At 37.8% G+C, this 25,635-nt stretch overlaps 1 pseudogene; it reads right to left on the reverse strand.

Annotated features, from left to right (window-relative positions):
• Positions 1-24,582, reverse strand: part of LOC101045346 (keratin, type I cytoskeletal 19-like) — a 107,898-nt pseudogene extending 83,316 nt beyond the window's left edge.
• Between the last annotated feature and the right edge of the window lie 1,053 nt (positions 24,583-25,635).

Below are 25,635 nucleotides of genomic sequence, written 5' to 3' on the forward strand. Positions count from 1 at the left end.
TTCAAGGAGGAACCCTTAGAAGCTCATGAGCCTTGTAAGTTCCAGTAGTTTCTAACTCATCTTTAGGTCATTTCTTCCTCACAAATCACTCCTTTCTCATCCAAATATTTCTCCTGTTTCCATCAATATATTTGGAAATAACAAACTTCTTTAAAAATAGTGAATCCAAAATTTGTATTGAATTTCCTCCAATTAATTAAAATAAATTTACTTCAACAAGCACTCACTATTGTCTGCTGTGCATCAAGTGTTGGGGAAACATTGGCAGACATACAGATAGGAGAAAATGTGGCATGGCAGTTTCCCACAGGGCACTTCCAAACTTGGTGATAAGATGCTCTTTCTTAGATCAAAGCTCTACAAAGTTTAGAGTTAAGCTTTATATTAAGGAACCAATTTTTCACACACTGATCATCATTTAAAATTTGGTAGTGGAAAGGGAAACAGAAGAAAAATTTTGTGAAGTGGGGGTTGTCTCTTTCATTCTTTTGTGGGAAACACAAAAAACAAAATAAAATGTGATTGTTGCTTCCTTCCCCCACACCCCAAACTCTGTGTAGTTTAGAGGAAGGAAGTGTTCAGGAGAGAAATCAATTTCCTAAAGTTGTCACAACGAAAAGACTTAGGGGATAAAAAAATTTTTTTTCTAAAACAACCGCAAACGGATATTTATATAAAGAGTCAGGCCAAACCTAAGAACTAAGAGTTTATTTTTAGATTTCTGCTTGGCCAACGGGGAAATATGGTAAATGAACCTTATCTTCTTAAATGGGTGTGCAGTGGAACTCAAACGATTTCAGGAATCTGAGAAAAGGCACTTAAGAACATCAGTTTCCGCAGGCATTATTAGAAACCCCTAGACAATAGCAATATTGCTTCTGGTTTTCGTCCTTCCCCCCACACCACCAAAGATACTTTCAATTTTAATACTCTTGGTCTCTACATTCTTGAAGATACCAAAACAAAAAGAATAAAGATTATGTAAACATAGACGATATAAATAGAAAGTCAAGTGACTTTAGCTGCACAGGTGGTGAAGCTGTGCTTTCCTTGGTGCAGCCACCAGCCACACGTGGCTATGAAGCATTTCAATGTGGCAAGTCCAAATTGAGATCTACAGAAGCATTTAGTACGCAGTGGATTTATAAATGAAGTATGAAAAAATACAAAATACCTTGTTAAAATGTTTATATTGATTACATTTTGAAATGGTCATATTTTAGACATAGTTGGTTATATAAAATATATTATTAAAATTAATTGCACCTGTTTCTTTTTCCTTTTTTAAGTGTGACTACAAGGAAATTTAAAATTGCGTCTGAACTCAGAAAATTTTTCTATTATATAACAGTGGTAGAGTACTGGAATTAAGAGCTGGGCTCTGAAGTAAACCTACCTGGATTCAAACTTCGGCTACTGATACACAGGCCAGGTCACCTTGCATAAGTCACATAGGGAATCTGTGCATCAAGTTTCATATTTATAAAATTGTGAAGGATAAAATCTTTCCTATTTCATAGGACTGTTTGAGTATGAAATGTTCAGAGTCTGGCACAGTATAAGAATTGACTAAGACTTGGTCCTGTTATTCTTATTTCAGAATCTAAAAAAGAAAACACTTTTTTTCTGGAAGAGAGAAGCTCTAAAAAGACCACCCCCGCCCCCAAAAAAAGGTAAAATCAGAAGTCTGATGCCTCCCCCACCCTCTTTCCCCATTCTTTTGCAGCCAATTTATTATATTGAGGAAAAAAATCAACTACTCATTTAAATCAAAATGTTTTCAAGATGTGAGATTGTTAGGTATTTTTTACCCCCCCCATATCTGGGCCCAGTTTTCTGAGAAAACCAATCAATTAGAGAAAACTATAGATTTTTCCTTTCTATTAATACATCTCATACAGAATTATTGGCTGTGGTATTGAATTGACTCTAGAAAAAATAAGAGCATGTATCTGATGCCCCTCATATCATGGAAGTGAGCCTGAAAATAATAATAGTTAATAGTTACAAGGCATAACTGGAAGATATTTTGGGTTCAGTCTCAGACCACTGCAATGAAGTAAACATCACAATAAAAGGAGCCATACCGTTTTTGTTTTTTTTTTTTTTTTTTTTGGTTTCCCAGTGCATTTAAAAGTTATGTCTATACTATACTGCAAGCTATTAAGTGTACAATAGCATTATGTCTAAAAAAGTACATACCTTAATTTTAGAATATTTATTCTAAAAAATAAATATTTATTCTTTATTTCTAAAAAAGTCTACTGATCATCTGAGCATTGAATGGGGCCTAATCTTTTGCTGGTGGAGAATTGCTCCTCCACGTTGATCACTGCTGATCAGTGTGGTGGTTGCTAAAACTTAGGATGGCTATAGCAATTTTTAAAAATAAGACAACTTTGAAATGGGTCACACTGATTAAATTTCCCTTTCATGAAAGATTTATCTGTAGTGTGTGATGCTGTTTGATAACATTTTACCCACAGTAGGACTTCTTTCAAAACTGGAGTCAGTCCTCTCAAATACTGCCACTGCTTTTATCAACTAAGTTTATGTAATATTCTAAATTTCTTGTTGTCATTTCAACAGTGTTCATGGCATCTTCACCAAGAATAGAAAGAAACCACTTTCTTTGCTCATCTATAAGAAGCAACTCCTTATCCATTCAAGTTTTATCATGAGATTGAAGGAAAAGTCCAATTTTCAAGCTGTACTTATAATCAGTTCTCTTGCTATTTCCACCACATCTACAGCTACTTCCTGCATTGAAGTCTTGAACCCTAAAAAATATCCAAGAAGGTTGAAACCAATTTCTTCCAACCTCCTGTTAATGTTGATATTTTGACCTCCTCCCTTAAATTACGAATGGTCTTGCTGACATCTAGAATGACAAATCCTTTCCAGAGGTTTTCAATTTACTTTACACAGATCCATTGAGAAATCACTATCTATGGCAGCTATAGTCTTATGAAGTGCATTTCTTAAACATTAAGACTTGAAAATCAAAATTACTACTTGACCCATGTGCTGCAGAAAGGACGTTGTGTTAGCAGGCATGAAAATAATATTCAACTCCTTGTACGTCTCCATCAGAGGTCTTAGGTGACTAGGTGCATTGTCAATGAGTAGTAATGTTTTTAAAGGAATCTTTGTTTCTGAGCAATGTGTCTCAACGGTGGATTAAGATGTTTAGTAAATTATTCTGTAAAAACATTTCTTTCATCCACTCTTTGTTGTTCTACTTATAAAGCACAGGCAGAATAGATTTAGCATAATTCTTCTTTTTATTTATTTATTTTTTTTGAGACAGGGTCTCACTCTGTTGCTAGGCTGGAGTGCAGTGGCACGATCTCGGCTAGCTGCAACCTCCACCTCGTGGGTTCAAGCAATTCTCCTGCCTCAGCCTCCAGAGTAGCTGGGACTATAGGTGCATGCCACCATGCCCAGCTAATTTTTGTATTTTTAGTAGACATGGGGTTTCAACATGTTGGCCAGGATCTCTTAACCTCATGATCTGCCCGCGTTGGCCTCCCAAAGTGCTGGGATTACAGGCGTGAGCCTCTGTGCCCGGCCGATTTAGCATAATTCTTTTTTTTTTTTTTTTTTTTTTTTTTTTTTTTTTTTTTTTTTTTTTTGAGAAGGAGTTTCGCTCTTGTTAGCCAGGCTGGAGTGCAATGGCGCGATCTCGGCTCACCGCAACCTCCGCCTCCTGGGTTCAGGCAATTCTCCTGCCTCAGCCTCCTGAGTAGCTGGGATTACAGGCACGCGCCACCATGACCAGCTGATTTTTTGTATTTTTAGTAGAGACGGGGTTTCACCATGTTGACCAGGATGGTCTCAATCTCTCGACCTCGTTATCCACCCGCCTCGGCCTCCCAAAGTGCTGGGATTACAAGCTCGAGCCACCGCGCCCGGCCAGCATAATTCTTAAGGGCTCTCAGATTTTTGAAATCACAAATGAGCATTGGCATCAACTTAAAGTCACCAAGTTGCATTAGCCCCTAACAAGGGAGTCAGCCTATCCTTTGTGAATCTTTGAAACCAGGCATTGACTTATTTTGTCTACTAATGAAAGTCCTAGATGGCATCTTCCAATAGAGGGCTGTTTTGTCTTCTTTGAAAATCTGTTACTTAGTGTAGCCAAATTCATAAATTAGCTAGATCTTCTGAATAACTTGCTATAGTTTCTACATCAGCACTTGTTGCTTTGCTCTACCCTTTTATGTTATAAAGATGGTTTCTTTTCCCAAACCTCATGAACCAATGTCTGTTAGCTTTAAAGTTTTCTTCTGCAGCTTCCTCATCTCCCTCAGCCGTCACAGAACTGAAGAGTTGGAACACTGATCTAGGTGGAGCTTTGGCTTAACAGAATGTTCAGGCTGGTTCAATCTTCTATCCAGACCACTCAAACTTTCTCCATCTCAGCAATAAGATTGTTTTCTTTCTTAGCATTCATGTTTTCACTGGAGTAACATGTTTAATTTCCTTCAAAAACTTTTCCTTTTTGTTCACAACCTGGCTAACTGTGAACATAAGCAAGGTGCCTAGCTTTTGGCCTGTCTTAGCTTTCGACATGCCTTCCTCGCTGAGCTTAATCATTTCTAGCTTTTTATTCAAAGTAAGAGATGTACAACTTTTCCTTTCCCTTAAACACTTACAAGCCATTGTTTAGTAACTAATTGGCCAGTACTGTTGTGTCTCAGGGAACAGGGAGGCCTGAGGAAAGGGAGAGACATGGGGAAATGGCCAGTTAGTGGAGTCAGAACACATACAACATTGATAAATTATGTTAACCAATTACGGCAGTTCGTGGTGCCCTAAAACTATTACAATAGGAATATCAAAGATCACCGATCACAGATCACTATAACAGATATAATAATAATGAAAAATATTTTTCATTTTTATGAAATAATTTTTACTCAAATAATTTAATCAAAATTATTGTTTGATTATTATTAATTTATTTAAAATTATTTCATATAAATAATTTCAAATTTTTCAATATTATTAAAATATTGCAATAGGTAACAAAATGTGACACAGAGACATGTAGTGAGCAAAAGCTGTTGGAAAAATGGTGTCAATAGACTTGAACAACAAAAAGGTGCCACAAATCTCCAATTTGTAAAAAACACAGTATCTGTGAAGCCCAAGAAAGGAAAGCACAAGGAAACAAAGTATGCCTGTACTTCTGTAGAGCTTCTTCTACTTGTGAAGCATTACTCCAAAGGGTTTTACATGTTTTGTCTCATTTAAATTCATACAACAATCCATTGAAATAAGTATTATTCTTTTCTCCATTTTGTGATGAGATGGTATCTTTGAGAAGTTAAGCAATTGCTGGAAGTCACATAGTGACAGGGTAAAGACTGGGTCTAATCTTGGTCTACTTAAAGACATATATTGCTAGGGGATCTTATTATTTCTCAGACAACTATCCATAGGTCTGCACAGATCACAGCCTTGTTGAGAAAAAAAAAATGCTCTTATCCTGTTGCAAGGACATTACATAAGTGAAAGAGAAATAGTTATTAGGATCATCACACTGTTTCTGCTAGAGCATGACTACAGAAATTAAGTTATTTTCGTAATTTCCTGCAGTTCACTCAGTGTGATGGTAATGTTTCTGAGGTAATTTCACAGCACATAATATGACACTGAGCATATAGTTTCTGCTTATTTAATGATTGTTGAATAAATAATTGTATGAGTATGTGTGCCACTAGCTTTTCCTAACCAGAGCTTGTCATCTGAACCACAAAGCACAAAAATATTTTGAGTGATTATTTACACATCTTTCAAGTATTTATATAGCAAATACCATCTGAGATTCACAGGAGGTAAGTTAATTTATTACATGCAATAGATGCCTTAAGACAATAGGGCTTAATTCCCTCCAGGAATCCTATAAAGAGCTATACTTAAATTAATCCATGGTCTTTGAGGGTTACCTTACATTTAGGCAGGGGTGGTAAACTACAGCCTGTGCCAAATATGACTTATAGGCTGTTTTTATAAGACCTCTTAGCTAAGAAGACAGTGTGGCGATTTCTCAAAGATCTAGAAATAGAAATTCCATTTGACCCAGCAATCCCATTACTGGGTATATACCCAAAGAACTATAAATTGTTCTACTATAAAGACACATGCACACATATGTTCATTGCAGCCCTGTGTACAATAGCGAAGACCTGGAACCAACCCAAATGCTCATCAATGATAGACTGGACAAAGAAAATGTGGCACATATACACCGTGGAATACTACATAGCCATAAAAAACGATGAGTTTGTGTCCTTTGTAGGGCCTTGGATGAATCTGGAAACCATCATTCTAAGCAAACTGACACAAGAACAGAAAACCAAACACCGCATATTCTCACTCATAGGCAGGTGCTGAACAATGAGAACACGTGGACTCAGGAAGAGGAGCAGAACACACTAGGGGCAGTTGTGCGGGGCTGGGGGAGGGACAGCAGCTGGTGGGAAGGGTGGGGAGGGATAACATGGGGAGAAATGCCAGATATAGTATGCACCTATGCAGCAATCCTGCATGACTTGCACATGTACCCCAGAACCTAAAGTAAAATAAAAAAAAAATTAAGTCTTATTAAAAATACAAATAAGAATATGCAACACAGGTCATAGGTAGCTTGCAATGCCTAAAATATTTACTATCTGACTTTTTTCAGAAAAAAATTTAATCTCTGTTTTCAGTCATAGTACCAATATATCCAAGCAGAGCAACAGCTAACTTAATTAGCTTAATTAAGTAACTTAATTCATAATAAGTTATTATTTGAGAAGTTCTCTAAGACACTCGGACTATAAAGTCTTTGCTACCAATCTATCTTCAGATATAATATTTGTACTTGTTTACACCTGAGCATAAAAACAGCAGCCTTGCCACCCTCATCCTCCACTAAAGGCCCTTGCACAGCAACATGGTATAGTAAGTAATGCCATAGACTCAGAATGACATGAGTACCAATTTCAGCTTTATTAGATATTGCTTATTAGACGATAAAATTGGACATGTCACAGATAATTTCTTCATTCATCAGTAATTTGCACACCAGAGTCTTATAAATAATGCTTCTCAGTACATACTATGTGTATTGTGTATCAAATGACCCTGAAATGTAGTAGCTGAATAAAACAACATTTACTATCTCACAATTTTGTTGTTCAGGAATACAGGCATGGCTTAGCTGGGTCCTCTATCTAGCTCATGGTCTCTTACAGGATAAAATCAAGGTGTCAGCTGTATCTACAGTCATCTCAAGGTTCAGCTGGAGTCAGATCTGATTCCAAGATCATTCACCTGTTGCTGGTGGGATTCAGGTCCTTGGCAGCCACCAGTTCTCTGCCATATGAGCTTTTACATAGGGCAATTCAGAATATGGCAGTTAGTTTCCTCAAACTGAGGAAGCAAGAGAGAGCAAGAGAATGCCAGCAAGACAGAAGTCACAGTCTCCGGTAAACTAATTTCAGAAGTGATATCCCATGACCTTTGTTATATTCTATTCGTTAAAAGCAAGTACCAAGTCCAGCCCACACTCAAGGGGAGGAGACTACACAATCTTATTATCAGGAGGTGGAGATTGTTGGTTACCATCCTAGAAGGCTTCCCACTACACCATGATTGTCATGGAGCAGGGAGTACATAGGGTGGAAACATATTTATGATATGACCAGAAAAAAATGCAAAACCTATTTGGAATATATCAGTATCTCAAGGAAGGCATGTGTTGAACATCACAGCTCTGCACTAAAACACAAGTGAACATATTCCCTTATTCTTTGACATACAAACACATATATACTTGGATAAGATACTTTATGTCTCTGAGTCTCTGTAAAACCTACCTTGCAGAGTAGATGAAAAGATTAAAATAGACAAGACAGAAAACACCTAGCAGAGTACTTGGCAAATGGTATGGTCAATAACAATAGTTACCATTATTTTCCTTCTTACATATATCCTAGTTTATCCAACTAAAAATCAATATTTTTAAAACCATATAGCTCTGTATAAAGACAATGGTATCCAGGAATTATGTTTCAATGAAAACAGTGTTGCAGTGAAAATAATATCTTACATTAGTTTAGCACTTTGCATTCAACAAAATGTTTTCACAAACTTTATCTTACTTGATCCTCACAAGCTGTGTGAAGGCAGAAGTCAACCTTATCAAGGTTCATCTTTGTAAAACAGGAAAACTAAGAAACAGATAGGTTAAATAAATTACCCAGGATTGCACAATAAATCAGTACATCAAAACAAGGATCTCCGAAAAGATGCAGAAGGGATTAGGGGTGTCTGGTGGTGGTAGGACCAGAAACATGCTGAAATCAGAAGTACCAGTAAGGCAGGGGGCCACTTGAATCCAGAGAGTTCTGTACTCCATGGATGGAGTAAACCTGTAAGTCAGCAGTCAGGAAGGCGAGGGCAGTCAGAGCTTGCCCTAACCAGCGCTCAGGGAAAATATGGGAAAGAAAAAAAAAGCACTCAGAGAATGACTGACCATGTTGCAAATGCAGAAGAACAAGGCAAGGGAAGGCCCTGGTAAGGCTGCTTTTCAAAATTTTTGTCAGATCAATTTTTTTATTAAATTGATTGAGAACTATAAAAAAGACATTAGAAAAGCAAATAGGAACCTGTAAATCAGGGAAGGATGTAAGCAGCAGGGGGAGGGAATGAGGAAAGGGATTCAGAATGGCACTGACAATCAGTCATGTTCCACTAACTGTGAATAAAATACAGTGACAATATCCCCATGTTAGCTGTATACAAATATCTGTATAGATATATAGCTAACATGGGGATATTGTCAACCATAGTCTGTATACAACTCCATTTAGGTTATAGTTCATAATGTACAGAGAAAGCTTTAGGCCCAACTTAAAATACGTATAGTATACTGGTACACCTCCCCAACTTCATCTTCATTGTGCATATGAGAGAGAATCATACAATGGCCCCAACCAAGGGGCCTCGTGGGCATTGCATATATTAAGACACATTTTGACAGAATACAACTCTACAAGTCATGTTTTTAGAAAGAGTATTTTCACGGGATGGTTAACACTAATATTCATTTGGAAAGATACTGCTAACCTATACGCCGAGACACAAACATTTCTTTCTCCAGGGACTTGACCGTAACAACATGCCACCTTAGTAGAATACCTTTGCAAACCTTTATAAACTATAAAAATAAAATAAAATAACCAAAGTCTCTCTGTGAAAAGTTTGTTTTACTGTAATCTGATTTCATACCATAGCCTAATAAGTTACATGAGGAAAAAAATGAGTATTTCTCTTAGGATATAAAAAAACAAGAGAAGTAAGTAAGACTGTTCTCCTTAAAGCCTTTTTAAAAATGGGATGGGTTATAAATACACACGGATTTATTTTATAAGACAAAATTGCTGTCCCCAAGTTCCCCCAAATCTAGAAAACTGAAGAAACATGTAAATTACGCATCTCAATGATGAATAATAAATGCTTAGAGGTGATGATGGGGCCTAGAAGAATCAAAAACAAAGGGGACTTTTGAGCAGAGGGAACATTTAAGTAGAGCTTCAAGAGACTAGCAAGCATTAAGGATGCAGCTGTTAAAAGAAAAGCTGTAGCTGAATTAAATTTAAAAGAATTTAACTGAGCAAAGAACGATTCGCAAGTCAGGCAGCCTGTCAAGCCAGAGTGGGCTCAGAGACTCCAGCACAGCCGCATGGTGGAAGAAGAGTTATGGACGGAAAAAGGAAAGTGACATACAGAAAAGTTAAGTGAGATACAGAGACAGCTGGATTGGTTACAGCTGGACTTTTGCCTTATCCGAACACAATTATAACAGTTGGCCACCTTCAGTGAACTCGGTGACTGGTACAGGCATAGACTACAGTCTGTACACAACTCCTTTTAGGTATAGTTCATGATGCTCAGAGAAAGCTTTCAGCCCAACTTCAAATATGTAAGGAGGCAGCTTTAGGCTAAACCTAATTTAACAGTGCTGAAACATAGCAATTGGCCCAATGGCTGGGACACCAGTGTATGAACAGAATATTGTCATAGTCTGTTGAGACTGCTGAGTTACAAAGTACCATAAACTGGCTAACCTATAAAGGAACAGAAATATATTTCTCACAGTTCTGAAGGCTGGGAAGCCCAAGAACAAGAAGCTGACAGAGTTAATGTCTGGGGAAGGCCCACTTTCTGGTTCACAGATGGCGCCTTCTCACTGTGTCTTCAAATGGTAGAGGACCAAACAAGCTCTCTGGGGCCTGCTTTATAAGGGCACGAGTCCCATTCATGAGGCCCTGTCCTTATGACCTTATCACCTTCCAAAAGCCTAACCTCCTACTAGTATCATCTTGGGAGTTAGGATATAAATTTGTAGGGGGACACAAACATTCAGTCCAGAGCAGACATTAATAGGTTCATCTAGAGAGGTTAAGATGTTAAACTTTGAGGAGTTAAGGAGTCAGGACTCTTTCCTGAGGGCAACCTAGTTCTGTACACACTAATTTTAAGTAGAGAAATGACAAGATCAGATTCATATTTTAGAAAAATCACTTGGAGTCAGAGACAAGTATGGAATAATAGAGAAAAGACTTTTAGCAAAATAATTTATTCCTAGAGAAGGTTCTGAGAAAAGGATGTACCTAATCAAAACAATCTAATTTTATGCATACTCTTCCACTGTAGGTTTTGTACCTGGTTCTATTTTTAACCCATTGTTAGTGATTCCTGTTACAGACACATCTATTTTAGATTGGAAACTACTGTAATTGGTACCCTGGTGATGAGGCCTTTTCAGAATATGAGGTATTGTGATTAACCACTTATTCACTAGCTCCCTAAAGACACACTGCAATTGAGTTTGATGGCCACTGCATTTTTTTGGTCATTTTTAGTTAAGTTTATGTTCTTTTTCAAAAATGATAACCAAAAAAATAGAGTCTTTATATAAATAATGAGGCACAGAAGAATTTTTTTACCATTTGTTAGTGACATCTACCAGTCTGCTTGGCAGTGCATGACAATAAATACTATCTTTCTTGCTTTATGGATATGACAAATTGAAATATGACTTCAGTTTAAAATGCATTTGGAAAGGAATACGATACATATAATATATATCACAAGGACAATAAAGCATAAGAGAGTTTCACCTGACTCTTTCAAATCGCTTTTTGGACTTCTTTAGTGGTAAAAAAGAAAATATATGGAAATTACTAACTGACATAGGCAGTTGACACCCATAGAGCTGAATATGTAATTCTGTGGCCTTAGGGAACTGGATGTTGTTTTTTAGTGTGTGAGGGGAGAAACAGTGGTCCACAGTCTATAAAACAAAAATACTGTCATGGACCGGTGATTTATGCCACAGATAAATGTTTATTTTTTTCTAAATTTCCAGAACTAAATACCAAGTATTGACTGTTGAGGCTGTGAAGTAATCATTAGTGCTGTTCACCAAAAATTTTGGGTTTTCTCCTCAAGCATATGGTAAGACTGTAGTTTCCTGTCCCTTTTAAATGAAAAGCACCCAAGTGACCCAAGTGACCCACTTTCATCAAACTATTTTAAAAAGTGACATGTGTCATATCTGAGGCGAGGTTTTAAGATGCAGTGGCTCTCTTATCCCTCTGGCATGGTACCTGAGCATGTTCAGGAATGTGCTTCTCCATCAGTCTGGGTCCCTGAGTGACTAGCAGAGACCCATTTTAGACCTGAAAGACAAGTAACAAAGCAAGAAAAGAATGTGTATTTTTATGGCAGCAAAATATCTATCTTGAATGATGCAGAAATAAGTACTTACACATGAGTGCTACCACAGAAAATAAGCTAAAATACATGGTAGAAGCTAACAGCCGGGCAGTAGACAGCAAGCAAACTACTACTGGAGGCAAGAATGATAGTGAACGTTGTAATGCAGTAGCAAAACAGTTGGTAAAACTGTTGCCTATGATAACACATAAGATAGAAAGTGTAGCTCTAGAGAATAAGATAGGTAAACAGTGTTAGTGATATGCAGTGATTATAATTGGCTGTACAGTCATGCACTGCATAATGTGCACAATGATGTTGCAGTCAACAATAGATCACATATACAACAGTTGTCCTATACAATTATAATGTATCTTTACTGTGCCTTTTCTATATTAAGATATGTTTAGATACATAAATACCTATCACTGTATTACAATTGCCTACAGTGTTCAGTACGCTAACATGCTGTCCAGGCTTATAGCCTAGGAGTAATAGCCTACACCTTATAGCCTAGGTGTATACTAGGCTCTACCATCTGGGTTTGTGTAAGTACATTCTTTAATGTTCACACAACAACAAAATGATCAAACAGTGCACTTCTCTGAACATATCCCTGTCATTAAATGATACATGACTGTATTTGACAGGCACCTCAAAAAGAGATGATTTCAGAAACAATCATCGAGGTTGCAAACATCAATTAAAAAAAAAAAAATAGGGACCAGGCATGGCGACTCACACCTGTAATCCTAGCACTTTGGGAGGCTGAGGTGGGTGGATCACTTGAGCTCAGGAGTTTGAGACCATCCTGGGCAACATAGTGAAACCCCCACATCTCTACTAAAATATGAAAAATAAGCCGAGCATGGTGGCACGTGCCTGTAGTCCCAGCTACTCCAGAGGCTGAGGCACTAGAACTGCTTAAACCCGGGAGATGGAGGTTGCGGTGAGCCAAGGTTACACCATTGCACTACAACCTGGGCAACAGAGCAAGATTCTGTCTCAGGAAAAAAAAAAAAAAAAAAAAAAAAAAGGAAGTGCCGAGGAATTTGGGAACTTGCAGGATTGGAGAAGGCAATTTTATCTCTTCAACAGTTAAAAAATAAAACTAGAGGCTTTGAGACAAAGGTCAGCTGGAATTCTGCCTTGGGACAAGGGTCATATCAAGAATGTTATGGGATGAGTCTTATATCCCTCAAGATTCACATGCTGAAGTTCCAATCTATAGCATCTCAGAATGTAACCCTATCTGAAATATGGCGTTACACCATGGAATACTATGCAGCCATAAAATTGATGAATTCATGTCCTTTGCAGGGACATGGATGAGGCTGGAAACCATCATTCTCAGTGAGCTAACACAGGAACAGAAAACAAAACACCACATGTTCTCACTAATCAGTGGGTTTTGAACAATGAGAACACACAGACACAGGGAGTGGAATATCACATACCTGGGCCTATCAGGGGTAGGGGAGTAGGAGAGGGGTAGCAGGGGCTGGGGGGATAGGGGAGGGATAGCATTAGGAGAAATACCTAATGTAGATGACAGATTGATAGGTACAGCAAACCACCATGTCATATGTATGCCTATGTAACAAACCTGCATGTTCTGCACCTGTATTCCAGAACTTAAAGAATTAAAAAAAGAAAAAGAAAAAAGAGCTGGATGCCTGCTCAATGCTCTACAATGAGATTCACTAGTTGTCAAGCCCTACTGCTATGGTTTGAATGTATGTGTCCCCTCCAAAATCCAGGTGTTACCAATGTGATAGTGTTAAGAGGTGAACCTTTAAGAGATGATTAGCCTGCAAGGGCTCCTGCCTCTTGAATTGGGTTAGTGCTCTGATAAAGGGCCTTGACAGAGAGAGCTGGTTCCCTCCTGTCTTTCTGCCTTTTGTCATGTAAGGACACAGTACGAAGGCCCACATCTGATGCCACTACCTTGATCTTGGACTTCCCTGCCACGTAAACTGTGAGAGAATACATTTCTGTTCTCTCTAAATTAGTTGGTGGCATCTTGTTGTAACAGCACAAAATGAACTAATATAGTGGGGCCACGAATATAGTGGGGCTTCCAATCAGGAATTCTTTGTTTTTAAATAGGAGAAAATGGCCAGATATTTAAGGAAAGCCTCCAACATGAAAGGTACAGGTATAAACCAACCCCTGCCCCAAAAGATAATAATAAAAAGACACTAAGAGTTAACAGAGGCAATGCAAGGAATGGAAAAAATGCTGTAGAGTATTGCTATTTAATATCTTTGGTGACATAAAATAAGAATGTGAATTAATGAAAACAGTCTAGTCAGATCAAAAAGCACTTAGATATTAAAAATTATAGTGGAAATTAAGAGTACTCATCAGTCAGGAAGATGAAGTCAAAGCGCCCAGGAAAAAGTAACAATAAAGAAATTAAAAAAAAAAAAGAAATGGATAATCAGGGAGGAAAGCTAAGATAATTAGAGGCTTAATCTAGGAGATTTGGTATCCTAAGAAAATAAGAGTTTATAAAGAAAAATCAGAGGAAATGACAGAGAAGACATTTTCAAAGCATTAACAAAAGATAATTTCCTTCGAAATCCTGAGTAGAGTTCAGCCTGCTTCGGTGGGGTAGATACAACTCCTTCCACAAGCTATGTTGGTACAGTTTTTGTTGCCGTTGTTATTTTGTTTTGTTTTCTTTACATTCAGTGTACATATGTGAATAGGAATTGTGGTCCTACATATTCAGAGGCTGCGAATCTCAGGTACATTTTTATCTTTACCTTGGGCTACAGTGGTGGCTGCAGAAAGTGACCTGAAGTGTAATAGTAGCAATACTGCCACTGAAGACAGGAGTTGAGGTGAGTGGACTTGGAACCTGTGGAAGAAGATGGCAATAAAATGCTAGCCCCCAGTGAGATGCACAGGCACCCAGCTATGTTATGTTTTAATATAAAAATAATAAAAGTACTTTAAAAAATTTTTTTAAAGTGATTAAGTTAAAAGAAGGCATTAGGGTGGGGCCCTAATACAATCTAGTTCTCAAAGGAGAGAGAATCACTGGGTATGAGAGCTATTCTGTGTACCAATTTGAGTGGCCCACTGGGTGACCGTATTGAACATTATTTCTGAGTGTGTCTGGGAGAGTATTTTCTCAATGAGGTTAACACTGGAATCAGTGAAGTCAGCAAAGTTGATTGCCCTCTCAATGTGGCTGGATGTCATTCTATGTGTTGTGGACCTGAATACAACAAAAAGCAGAAGAAAGGGAAATTCACCCCATTTTTCCTGACTCTCTGCTTGAGCTGAGATATCTTATCTTATCTTCTGCACTAGGACTGGGATTTGCATCATTGGCCCCCCAGGTTCTCAGGCCTTTGGACTCAGATTGAATTGTATCACCCACTTATTTGGGTCTTTAGCTTGTAGATGGCAGATTGTGGACTTCTCAGTCTTCATAATCATGTGAGCCAGTTCTGCATGATTGATAAATACATAGTTAGATAGGCAGATAGATAGATAGATAGATAGATAGATAGATAGATAGATAGACAGACAGATAGATAGATAGGTAGATAGATAGACAGACAGATAGATAGATAGATAGACAGATTTCCTATGGGTTCTGTTTCTCTGGAGAACCCTGATACACTAGAAATACATACACAGAGGAAAGACCATGTAAGGACACAGTAAGAAGGCAAGCATCTGCAAAAATTAAATGCTTTCACAAAACCAATAAATGCTTTCAGTTGGACCAGTTATCACAGACATCAAAGGTTTCAAAAGTAAGTCAAGAGGGGGAGCGAAGCATAGGAGCAAAGAAGAATAGGAATATAGTACATCTAAGAAATATGTCAAGAAAAGACCTTTGGGTGGCTATTGACACATCTAGCTGTTTGAATCAAATAGAAATGAAGCTGCATTTGTCAGTTTGGCAGGAAGTAGATGGCATACACAAATTATGTAACTGAAGGAAATGTAATAAAGAGGCAGTCTACAGAAGTATACGAGAGGTAAGTTACCAATTAGGAATGAGGAGGTACTCAGGAAGCAGCAACCACTGGAAACCTTTGCCACCCCTAGGCCTAAAGGATAAAGGGACAGTACTGTGTGGCAGGAATATGGTGAGGTCTAGAGCCATGGAAGAAAGATCTTAGATGGGAGCTGAGAACAGCTGAGCAAGGCAGCCACTGCCAGGATTGGGACAAGGTTGAGGGAGTGTCAGGATAGGGATAAATACTGGAACCTCTCTCTCTCTTAAATCTTGCCCTCCAATTTCCTACCTTTGCCTTCCACTTGCCCAATTAACAAAAATCCAGAGTAGAAGGAAGTCTGGATACTGCAGTCCATAGAGGTCAGCTCCTGGGACACAGAATAAGACAGAGAAGGGAATATTTTGAATGGGGCAAACAGAATAACCAACACAGAAACTTATTCAATATTTTAAAAAGACATACTGGCAAAAAAGAAAGAAGCCTGGACTGACAAAGTGACTGTGTGAGACTTAAAATGATCCTGGAGGCCCCAGTCTTCTGTAGGCCAAATGTAGGAAAGCTGCTCATCTCTCCTGAGTTGAAGACTTGAAGCCTAATCAAGCAATATTTCCTATCACCTGGGGACCATCCCTTCTGCCCGGCAGGTTCTTCTAGTTTCTATGGATCAGTGATTTCTTTGCAGTTCCCTTTCCTTCCCTTTCTGAATGGGAGTGTCTGTGAAGTTATCATGCTCTTGCTTTTGTCATTGCATATTAGGTGTATAAGAGATAGGTAACTTGTGTTATAGTTTGTAGTTCTCTGGGTCATAAGGAACCACACTGGACCTGCATGGTGCTGTGACTGAGCAGTACTTTAGTGTGTTCTGCCTCTGGGAGGCAGTAAATGTACATACTGTGAAGGAAGAAAAGAAAACTTTGTTAGTCAGACAGATGTCGAGTGGTAGTCATTAGTGCTGTTCTGCATTTCCCCACCCAACCAAATTTACCTGGTGACATGACTTGCTCTGTCAAATAAAATGTGAGCAGAGGCGGCCGGGCTCTGTGGCTCAAGCCTGTAATCCCAGCACTTTGGGAGGCCGAGGCGGGTGGATCACGAGGTCAAGAGATCGAGACCATCCCTGGTCAACATGGTGAAACCCTGTCTCTACTAAAAATACAAAAATAAAAATTAGCTGGGCATGGTGGCACATGCCTGTAGTCCCAGCTACTCGGGAGGCTGAGGCAGGAGAATTGCCTGAGCCCAGGAGGCGGAGGTTGCGGTGAGCCGAGATCGCGCCATTGCACTCCAGCCTGGGTAACAAGGGCGAAACTCCTTCTCAAAAAAAAAAAAAAAAAAAAAAAAAGTAAGTGAGCAGAGGCAAGATGGGTGATATTTACTGCACACTCTCTTCCCTTCCTTTTGGCACAGCCACATACAAGTTCAGGATAGTAGCTCCTCCATCTGATTGAGTCACTGAGGGTCCACGATACGAAGAAGTAATGAATATACGTCATTAGCAAGAAATAAACTTCAATCAACGGTTTAAGTCCCTGAGAAGTTTGGGGGTTACTTATTGCCACCATGCTATTCTAGCCAATCCTGAGCGGTACATGTAGAGAGTAGATTAGCACCTATAACTTAGACTATGTAGTAGCCACTGCTGGAGTGGAAACAATAGCTTTAGAATCCTGAATATCAATATCTTTATTGTCATTTTTAAGTCTACCTATGTTAATTGTGAAACAAATGCAATTTGATTATCGTCTCCATCCTCCTCATGACCAATAAAAAACTTCCCTGTTCTATTCCTCATTGGCTGTAATGTGAATTGATCTGAATCATAATGGCTAATAACAAGTGTGTGTTTCTCCTTTCACTGGCACTCAGAGAAATCCTCCAATGTGGCAGCACATTTCTCAGCCTCAAGTATACTAGCATGAACAAGACAGATGTAGCCCCCACTCTCATAAAGCCACTTTTAGCAGGAGGAACAGATGATGATGTGAGTCAGCCACTTTAGTGGGGAGGCTGAAGGGGTCTTCTCTGAAGACCTAACAGTAAAAGTAAAATCTGAGCAAAAAGAGAAAAGCCATGTGAAGGCAAGGAGAAAGAAAATCTAGGTAGGAAAAACAACTTGTGCAGAGTGTGCTACCACAGGAATGAGCTTGGCACATTTCAAGAATAGTCCATAGTCCATAGTAGAGTATGGTAGTTGAAAGGGCAAGTAATAGAAGCCTTTCAAAGAACAGTCAGGTCCAGATCATAGAAGGCTTTACAAGTTAGGGTAAGGAGTTTGGGATTTATTCTAAATGGGAAGCCACTAGAGGATTTTGAGCACCAGAGGGACATGATTTCATTAAGTTGTAAAAAGTTCACCCTAACTGAAGTGTGGACAATGAATTAAGATGGGGCAAGTGTGGAAGGAAATGGACCCAGGAAAAAGAAACTGCAGCAGCCCAGGTAAGAAGTTGGGATGATGGAGAAAAGAGGGCAGGTTAGGGATGTTTTAAGGTGGATTTGACACCTCGTAATGACAAATTGCAAGAAAATATGAGAGAATCAAGAATAACTCTAAGACTTTGGCTTTAGCTACTGGGTGGAGATCGATGCCATTTAACTAAGCTGGGCTAAATGTCAACTAAGGTGTTTTGATAACATTTGCATTTAATTGTGGCCTTTAATGTCTTAATGCAGGAACATGAATATTTAGGAGATTGCAGAAATAGTTTTAAAATGCTGCGGCGAGAAGGCGAGAAGGCTTCCTTCCTTAAAAAAAAAAAAAAAAAAGAAAGAAAAACTAATTTTTCTCAATTTGGCAAGGAAAGCTGGATCTCCTCAATGGCATGAGGTGACATGACCTTTTCCTACTAGATTCACCCCTCTACTTGGCAAAATCTTCTCTTTGGCCCAAGGAGCAAGAAGAAAGGTGAAATCCTGATTTTCCTTTAATACTTGATCCAAACATGACTCTTCCTTTGGTATCTTTGAGCATGTCTTTGACACAGCATAAACATTTAAATATGAAACAGATGTAAGACATACCATGAAACTCAATTTTTTTAGTTTACCAAGACATAACTTGCCCTTAACTTTCTGTCCACTGCAGATATCTTTTAAATTCCTTATCACTCCCCAGGAGGTGGAGATAGCAGGGTGTTGGAAGTCCGGGTTATCTTAGCACATTCACTGTCCAAACACTCAGGCCAAGACCTCTCCTTTCATCTAGTCTGGTGTTCAAATGCTCCCTCTTTCCCTTACACAAGGCCTCCCGTTTCTTGGATGAATGATGCTGAGGATAACCCCTTCCCTATCCAAAGGACTGTGGTATATGCCTCTTTAAGTTCAAAAGAATCACACACAAGCAATACACATGCACTTGCTGAAACAGGAAGGGGTGGTTCTGAGCCTTCCTGTGGAGCTGAGCTGCCTGGGTCCTTTCCTTCCTTTAACCTTTTGGCATCTCAAATTAGTCTATGTGAAAAGCCTTCCCTTTACAGACACCCAACGATTAAGAAGTCAAACTCTGGGGAGAGACCACCAGTTTTCAAATTGTTGCTTACTAGATGAGTGAACTTAAACATTTACTTAACGTCTCTGAGCCTCAGTTCTTCATATGAAGATTAGGGATAATAGTACTAATCTCACAAGGTTGTGGTGAGGATTAAATGAGATGATATATGTAAAATGCTTACCCCAATAACTAGTTCTTAGTGAATTCTCAATATACATTAGCCATTTTACTATTATTATTACAGAAATATCATCATCATCATAATCATCATCATCCCAATCCTTATTGAAACCAAGATGCACAATAGCGGTCACAATTTTTTCATAAACTCAGCCCAGAAATAGAGTATTTTGGGGCAACTTCTGGGGAGTATGCATCGATGATCATCAATGAGTTAATAACTTAAGTTTATTTCTGTGTTGCCTCTATGAATCTATAAATATGTTCCTTTCTTGTATACTAAAAATAAAAAGTAACAATGATTTTCAAGGCAATGCATTTTAAATGTTTTAGGTGTTCACTTGATATTAACTCTGTTAGTATAAAATTTCCCATATATTCAGCTAGTCCTATGCCTTCTAGCTTTATTATAACTAAGAGTTGCCTCTTTCATAGTTGCCACAATGTAGTATCAAATGAGCACTCTTCTGTTACACGTTCACTATAGAATAGTTGCTTGCAGATTGCTCTTAAGAACAGTGCAGTTTTGTTCTGAACCTATGATTCATGAACAAGTTTGAAAACAAAAAGGCAGAAGATGAGCCATAAATCCTAATGCTGGGAGAGAGAACCAGACTATTCAGGCTGATAGATCCCAGATATGTCAGAATTGTGATCTTCTGGGTTCTCATTATTATTCTTAGCAGCAGGAAGAATTGAAAATAGTTGCATTTATACAATGGATAAAGAGGTAGCTTACACAAGATCTTTCTATTTGGGTCAAAAATAGAACTATAAATAAAAGCAACAAAACCATCAAATAGTAAAGATATTCTTGAACCAAAAGAGCCCCTTCAGAGTTCAGCTGTACTTGCAATAAGACCCATTGATGGACTCAATCATTCTAAAATATCCCTTCATTTTATTCATTTTTCTCTTTAAAAGCCAAAAAACAAAACAAGATGAAACCATAAAAGAGAGGAGACACGTTATATAATCTACACACTGGAAGCCTAACCATTTTTATTTCTTACTGCAGTTGGAATTGGAAAGGAACACAAAGTCCTAGAACATGGTAATTCGTCTCCTGTTTCTTCGTCTGCAACTACAAGTAGGAGATAGTTCAGAGCCATGCCAATCAGAAAATACAACAAAGCTGTATTAGCTTTTTATTTGTTTACTGACAGATCACAGGCCACTTCCCTCTAATCTCAGACATCCTGTTAGGTCTTAGAGGCTCCATCCAGGCATACCTAGAGAACTTCAGAAAAGAAAGGGCGTCTGAAAGGGCTCCTCTTTTTGTTCTGTGAACATGTCATAGTTGAGTTGAGTTTTTAAAATATTCTCCACCCTTGTTTGTTTCTTAATGCAATACCAAGATGTAATTTGTATGGAAGCCAAAACTAGAGACATGCTGAATATGTGAATACTGAGGAAGTGGTTTCCTTAGCAATAACAGGCATGTGAAAGTCAAAACTTCCTTTCCTTCTCATGTGACCTTTTTCAAAGCAATTCAGATAGAGGACAATGGAATTGAATTCCAAGCACCCACAGTGTTCATGAATTGCTAAGCAATGATTCACCAAGTACCCAAATTACTCTAGACTGCTTGAGCATTTTATTAGTGAAATTGCTTTGTATTTAAAATTTCTTTCCTCGCTTTGTACATCAGTTTTCTTCATTCCTATAGGCCACTTTTCTACCACTGTGAGACAACAGATATAAATAGAGCAGTACCAAGTAGTGATTAGTATAAGGACTTCAGAATATCAGAGTGTCCGAGCAAAACATTTCATACAATATTCATAACTTTTTCCTTCCTTTGGAAACATTAGCTACTAGATGCATATAGAAAAAGTTCGTTTGATAGCTAAAGTTTTTACGTACTCAAAATAAATAATATAACTTAATTTGGGGGAAATTCACTCAGTTGTATTTTAAAAACACTAAAGTTTTCATTTGTTCTAATTACCAACGTATTTTGAGCCACTCATCCTGGAAAAATAAGCACTACATTTGGCTTACAAATTGCACATTTGGCTTAGTCCTCAAAGGTGGTAATTTGTTTAACAATATATTAGCATAAGGACTTCAGAATGTCAGAATGTCAGAGCAAAACATTTCATACAATATTCATAACTTTTTCCTTCCTTTGGAAACATTAGCTACTAATGGAATTAGCTACTAATAGAAAAAGTTTGTTTGATAGCTAAAGTTTTTACTTGCTCAAAATAAATAATGTAACTTAATTTGGGGGAAATTCACTCAGTTGTATTTTAGAAATACTAAAGTTTTCATTTGTTCTAACTACCAATGTATTTTGACCCACTCATCGTAGAAAAAAAGTGATACATTTGGCTTACAAATTGCACATTTGGCTTAGTCCTCAAAGGTTGTAATTTATTTAACAATATATTAGCAAGCTGGGACCTTAAAGTGGTAATTTTTTTTTTTGCCTTTGATTAAATTGTAGTGTTTTGAGGAACATAGTCAAGGCTGTCTTATGAACTCTATTTCTCTTTATAGTCTGCGAATCATGAATTTCAAAATAACTAACATTACTTAACTTCTTTCAAAATTCTATGAAGTGTATGAAGTGACTCTGCAGTGAGTGCTGCCAGACAGACTGAGCACCCAGCTAGCTGTATGTCTGTGATCCTGATCCTCTATGCTCCTGACATTTGTGTTTCACAGGGCTGTAATTGTGGCTCTCATATTGGGTTATTATAAGTATTCATAAAGTATGTAAAGCAAATGGACTATGTAGAAAGGGTACCATAGCAACCCAGGTGAGAGGTCACAATGACAGAAACAAGAAGGCAGATATAGAATGTTTTAAGGTGAATTTGACACATCTTAATGATAAATTACATTAATGGATGAGTGAATCAAGGATAACTCTAAGATTTTTGGCTTCAGCAACTGGGTGAAGATTGGTGCCATTTAACTAAGCTGGGCTGGATGCAGTAATGTACTTTGATAGTTTAATTGTGATTTTTAAAGCCTTAACTCAGGATCACAAGTACTTGGGGAATTGCAGAACTAGTAGAGGAAATATATTAGAAGGGTGAATGTTGCATAGTAGCTGCTCAGTGAACATTAGTTCTTCTTTCCACTACCCGTCTCTTTGTTGTGACATTGACTTTGTTGTGACAATTTACACTAACCTGCTCCTAGTTTAATGGCTCTTCTGGACTCAGAAGTACTCCAACATAGAGCCTTCATATTCAAGTGGCCCCAATCGTTATCTTCCTTGATAGTGAGTAAGAGGTGAATCTTAATAATAGTATAAGGATCTCCAGTGAGTTCACTATCTAACCACATTCTACGGTGCTTTTGAGATTGTTTAACAAAGACAATCTGAGCTGCCCAGGCAAGCAGCGTAATTTTCCATATCTTCAGACAAAGACAGTGGAGATATAAATTTTGCAACATTCTCATTTGTCCCCCACACACTGCACTCTGGCAGTGAGAGAGGTCGGGCTTTCAGGAGGTTATTTCTGAACCAAGACACGCATCCCACGGTGTGTGTCCACTGCTTACCCTCAGTGAAAAATGGTTCTCATTTTTAGTGCCATAAATCCTATGATCATCCGCTCCCTTTTCTAACCAAAGCTGGTTCTGGAAGGTGGGCGCTACCCCACAGTATTGATTTGATTAGTTCTGCTGCCACTATAGTCAAAGTCATTGAGAAAGTACTTGATTGGGAGTAGAATAGCCAGGGTAAGCTGGTGGAAAAATGTTACAGAGAAATAAGTAAGTGCTAGCTAAAATAGTTTTGGTGCTCATTTCTGGTTGACTCAGCAGGTCAGAGAAATGTGAATCCAGAAGTTAGGAGTGACCTTGACTAAGTCACTTTATCTCTCCAACCATTGAAACCTTGATGAAATCATAGACTTTAGAGCTAGGTTCCATGGAGTTTGGAGTTCTGTTATGCCTGTCACAAGGTAGGGGCCATTGATAAAACAGAATCTTAGCAGATGAGAATCTAGACATCTGGGCTCAGAGAAGCTTTGCTTTTACCTGTTTTTATACACTAATTTAATTTGTTTAAAAATGTCCTTGGGAAAAAAGGAAAAAAATAATTACAGGTATAAGCTAGATGGTTTCTAATTTCTTTTGAGCCCAGACATTCTAAGATTGTTACAAGTGCTGATATATAGATTGTAATTCATATAAGAACCAGTTAACAAATATAAAACAACAATAACATGAACCACAACACTGTTTCATAACGAAAGATTATTCTCCTAATCTTAGCCAGAGATTTATAAATGTCTATTTTTGTCCAGAGAGTACTGAGAAAGATATTGTAGATAATTCCGAGTAAATCTGCAGCAACTAGAAGAAATTTAAAAAGAGAGAGAGAGAGAGAGGGCAAGCACGAGGTTAAGAAGCTAGCAAATTAGTGAGGTTCTCCTTCTAACTCAGGGAGAAAAAGTTCCTAATATCAGAAATGTGTATTGGCCGAACTCATTCTTACCTACTTTGCTAATTTTTTTTTTTTGACCTTTAAAAACGTGATAGGCACTGTTGGGTGTTCAAAGTGAAGGTCTTAAAAGGAAATAATACTTTGTCCACATCATTGGGCAACATTAGGAAGAATTGGAGCTACAAAGGGATGAAGGCAATCCTCTTTGTAGCCATGTAGTGGTTCTAACAGTAAGAGCTGGAGTCAATCTCTCTGTGCAGCATATTTTTAAGAGGTGAGTTGTTTGATACCTGTTCCCCATTATCCAGCGTCTTCAGAAAAGGCTGAAGCAGCCTTCCAGTCTTTCTGGCACGATTTCACCCCTATTAAAAAGGCTATTGTTGAACTGTTCAAATTGGGATGCTTTGATTGTTAGCATGTTCAGTAGTCTGTGATTACCGTAATTACAGACCTGTGAAGGTCAAATTGACAAAACTGAATATAAACTGGAACTGAATATAAACTGGGACAACTCACTGCGCTAGTTCTTCTTGCACTCTCTGGTTGTTCTTGTTTTTTCCTGTTGTTGTAAGTGTTGCCAAGTGGTAAATCTGTAATAGAAAATAAAAATGAAAGTTATAGATTTTACAGTTTGGCTTTGACTACTTAGAATCAATACTCAAGGAACTAAAATGAATGCACCATCGTACTTTCAGGTCCAGGTGCACTTTTGGGTCATTACCTTCCTCCGTAGTCATGGTCTTAAGTTTGTGTGATGTATCCAGGTATTTTTTTAAAGCATGTCATGTCTTCAATGTTTTTCAGGTTTTTTCCTTACTTTTCTTTTTGCAAGAATGTGACACTAAATACGAAATACATTTTTTGTTTGTATATGTATAGAGGAATATGTAGCAGAAATAGTTCTCATGTAAGGGGAACCCACACAATTACATAAAATAAATGAAATACAAACTAGTCTTTATTTTTTTTTCTTTTGTCCTTACTGATGGCTTCAAACAATAGTTTTAAGTAATAAGTAAAAATAGAGCCTATTATCTTGTATGCCACGTGGAGGCATGAAGAAAGGTAGAAAATAAAATAAATACAAATTCTTTCTACACAACAGAGAATGCTGTTTGCATAATGACAAGAAAAAGTTTGGGGTCAGGATAAAAGCTATGTCTAAATGAAGCCAAAATAGAAAAGCTGGATGGAAATTTATCAATTCACAAAATCCAGATGTTTCATCTGCTCAGATCTAGCCATCTGAATTTTGGCTGCCTGAAATTTTCATGTTTCATCCAGATGTTTGCTTTCAGGTAGAAATAATCATAATATCCCATGTTTAATTTCCTTATAATTTACCATATTGTTCAAAATGTTAAGTGTTCTCTGGCTAATCACAAGAATAAGGATAGAACAGTATACATTATTTTTCATGTTTTAGTAGAAATGGCATTGTAAAGGATGATTGCTTAAAGGAAAAATAATGACTCATAAAAATATAAAATGAACATGCGTCACAGACTTTATTTCACTCATCAATTAATGAGGAAAATGTTACAACTGGTTCAATGAAGAATCCCAAGGAAATATATATATAATGTACACACACACACACACACACACACACACACACACACATACACACATATATATATGCAGTAAGAAACTTTGAAGTGAAATAACAAACAGATGCAAAGTGGGTCTGTTCATAGGTCAATAGTTGATTGCATTTTAGCAGATACAATTAGTTTTTATTTCTGTGGACAAGAGTAATACGCATTTTTACCAGTTTTCTACAACTTTCT

This window comes from Saimiri boliviensis, chromosome 4, assembly GCF_048565385.1.
Source record: "Saimiri boliviensis isolate mSaiBol1 chromosome 4, mSaiBol1.pri, whole genome shotgun sequence".
In the NCBI taxonomy this organism is placed as follows: domain Eukaryota; kingdom Metazoa; phylum Chordata; class Mammalia; order Primates; family Cebidae; genus Saimiri; species Saimiri boliviensis.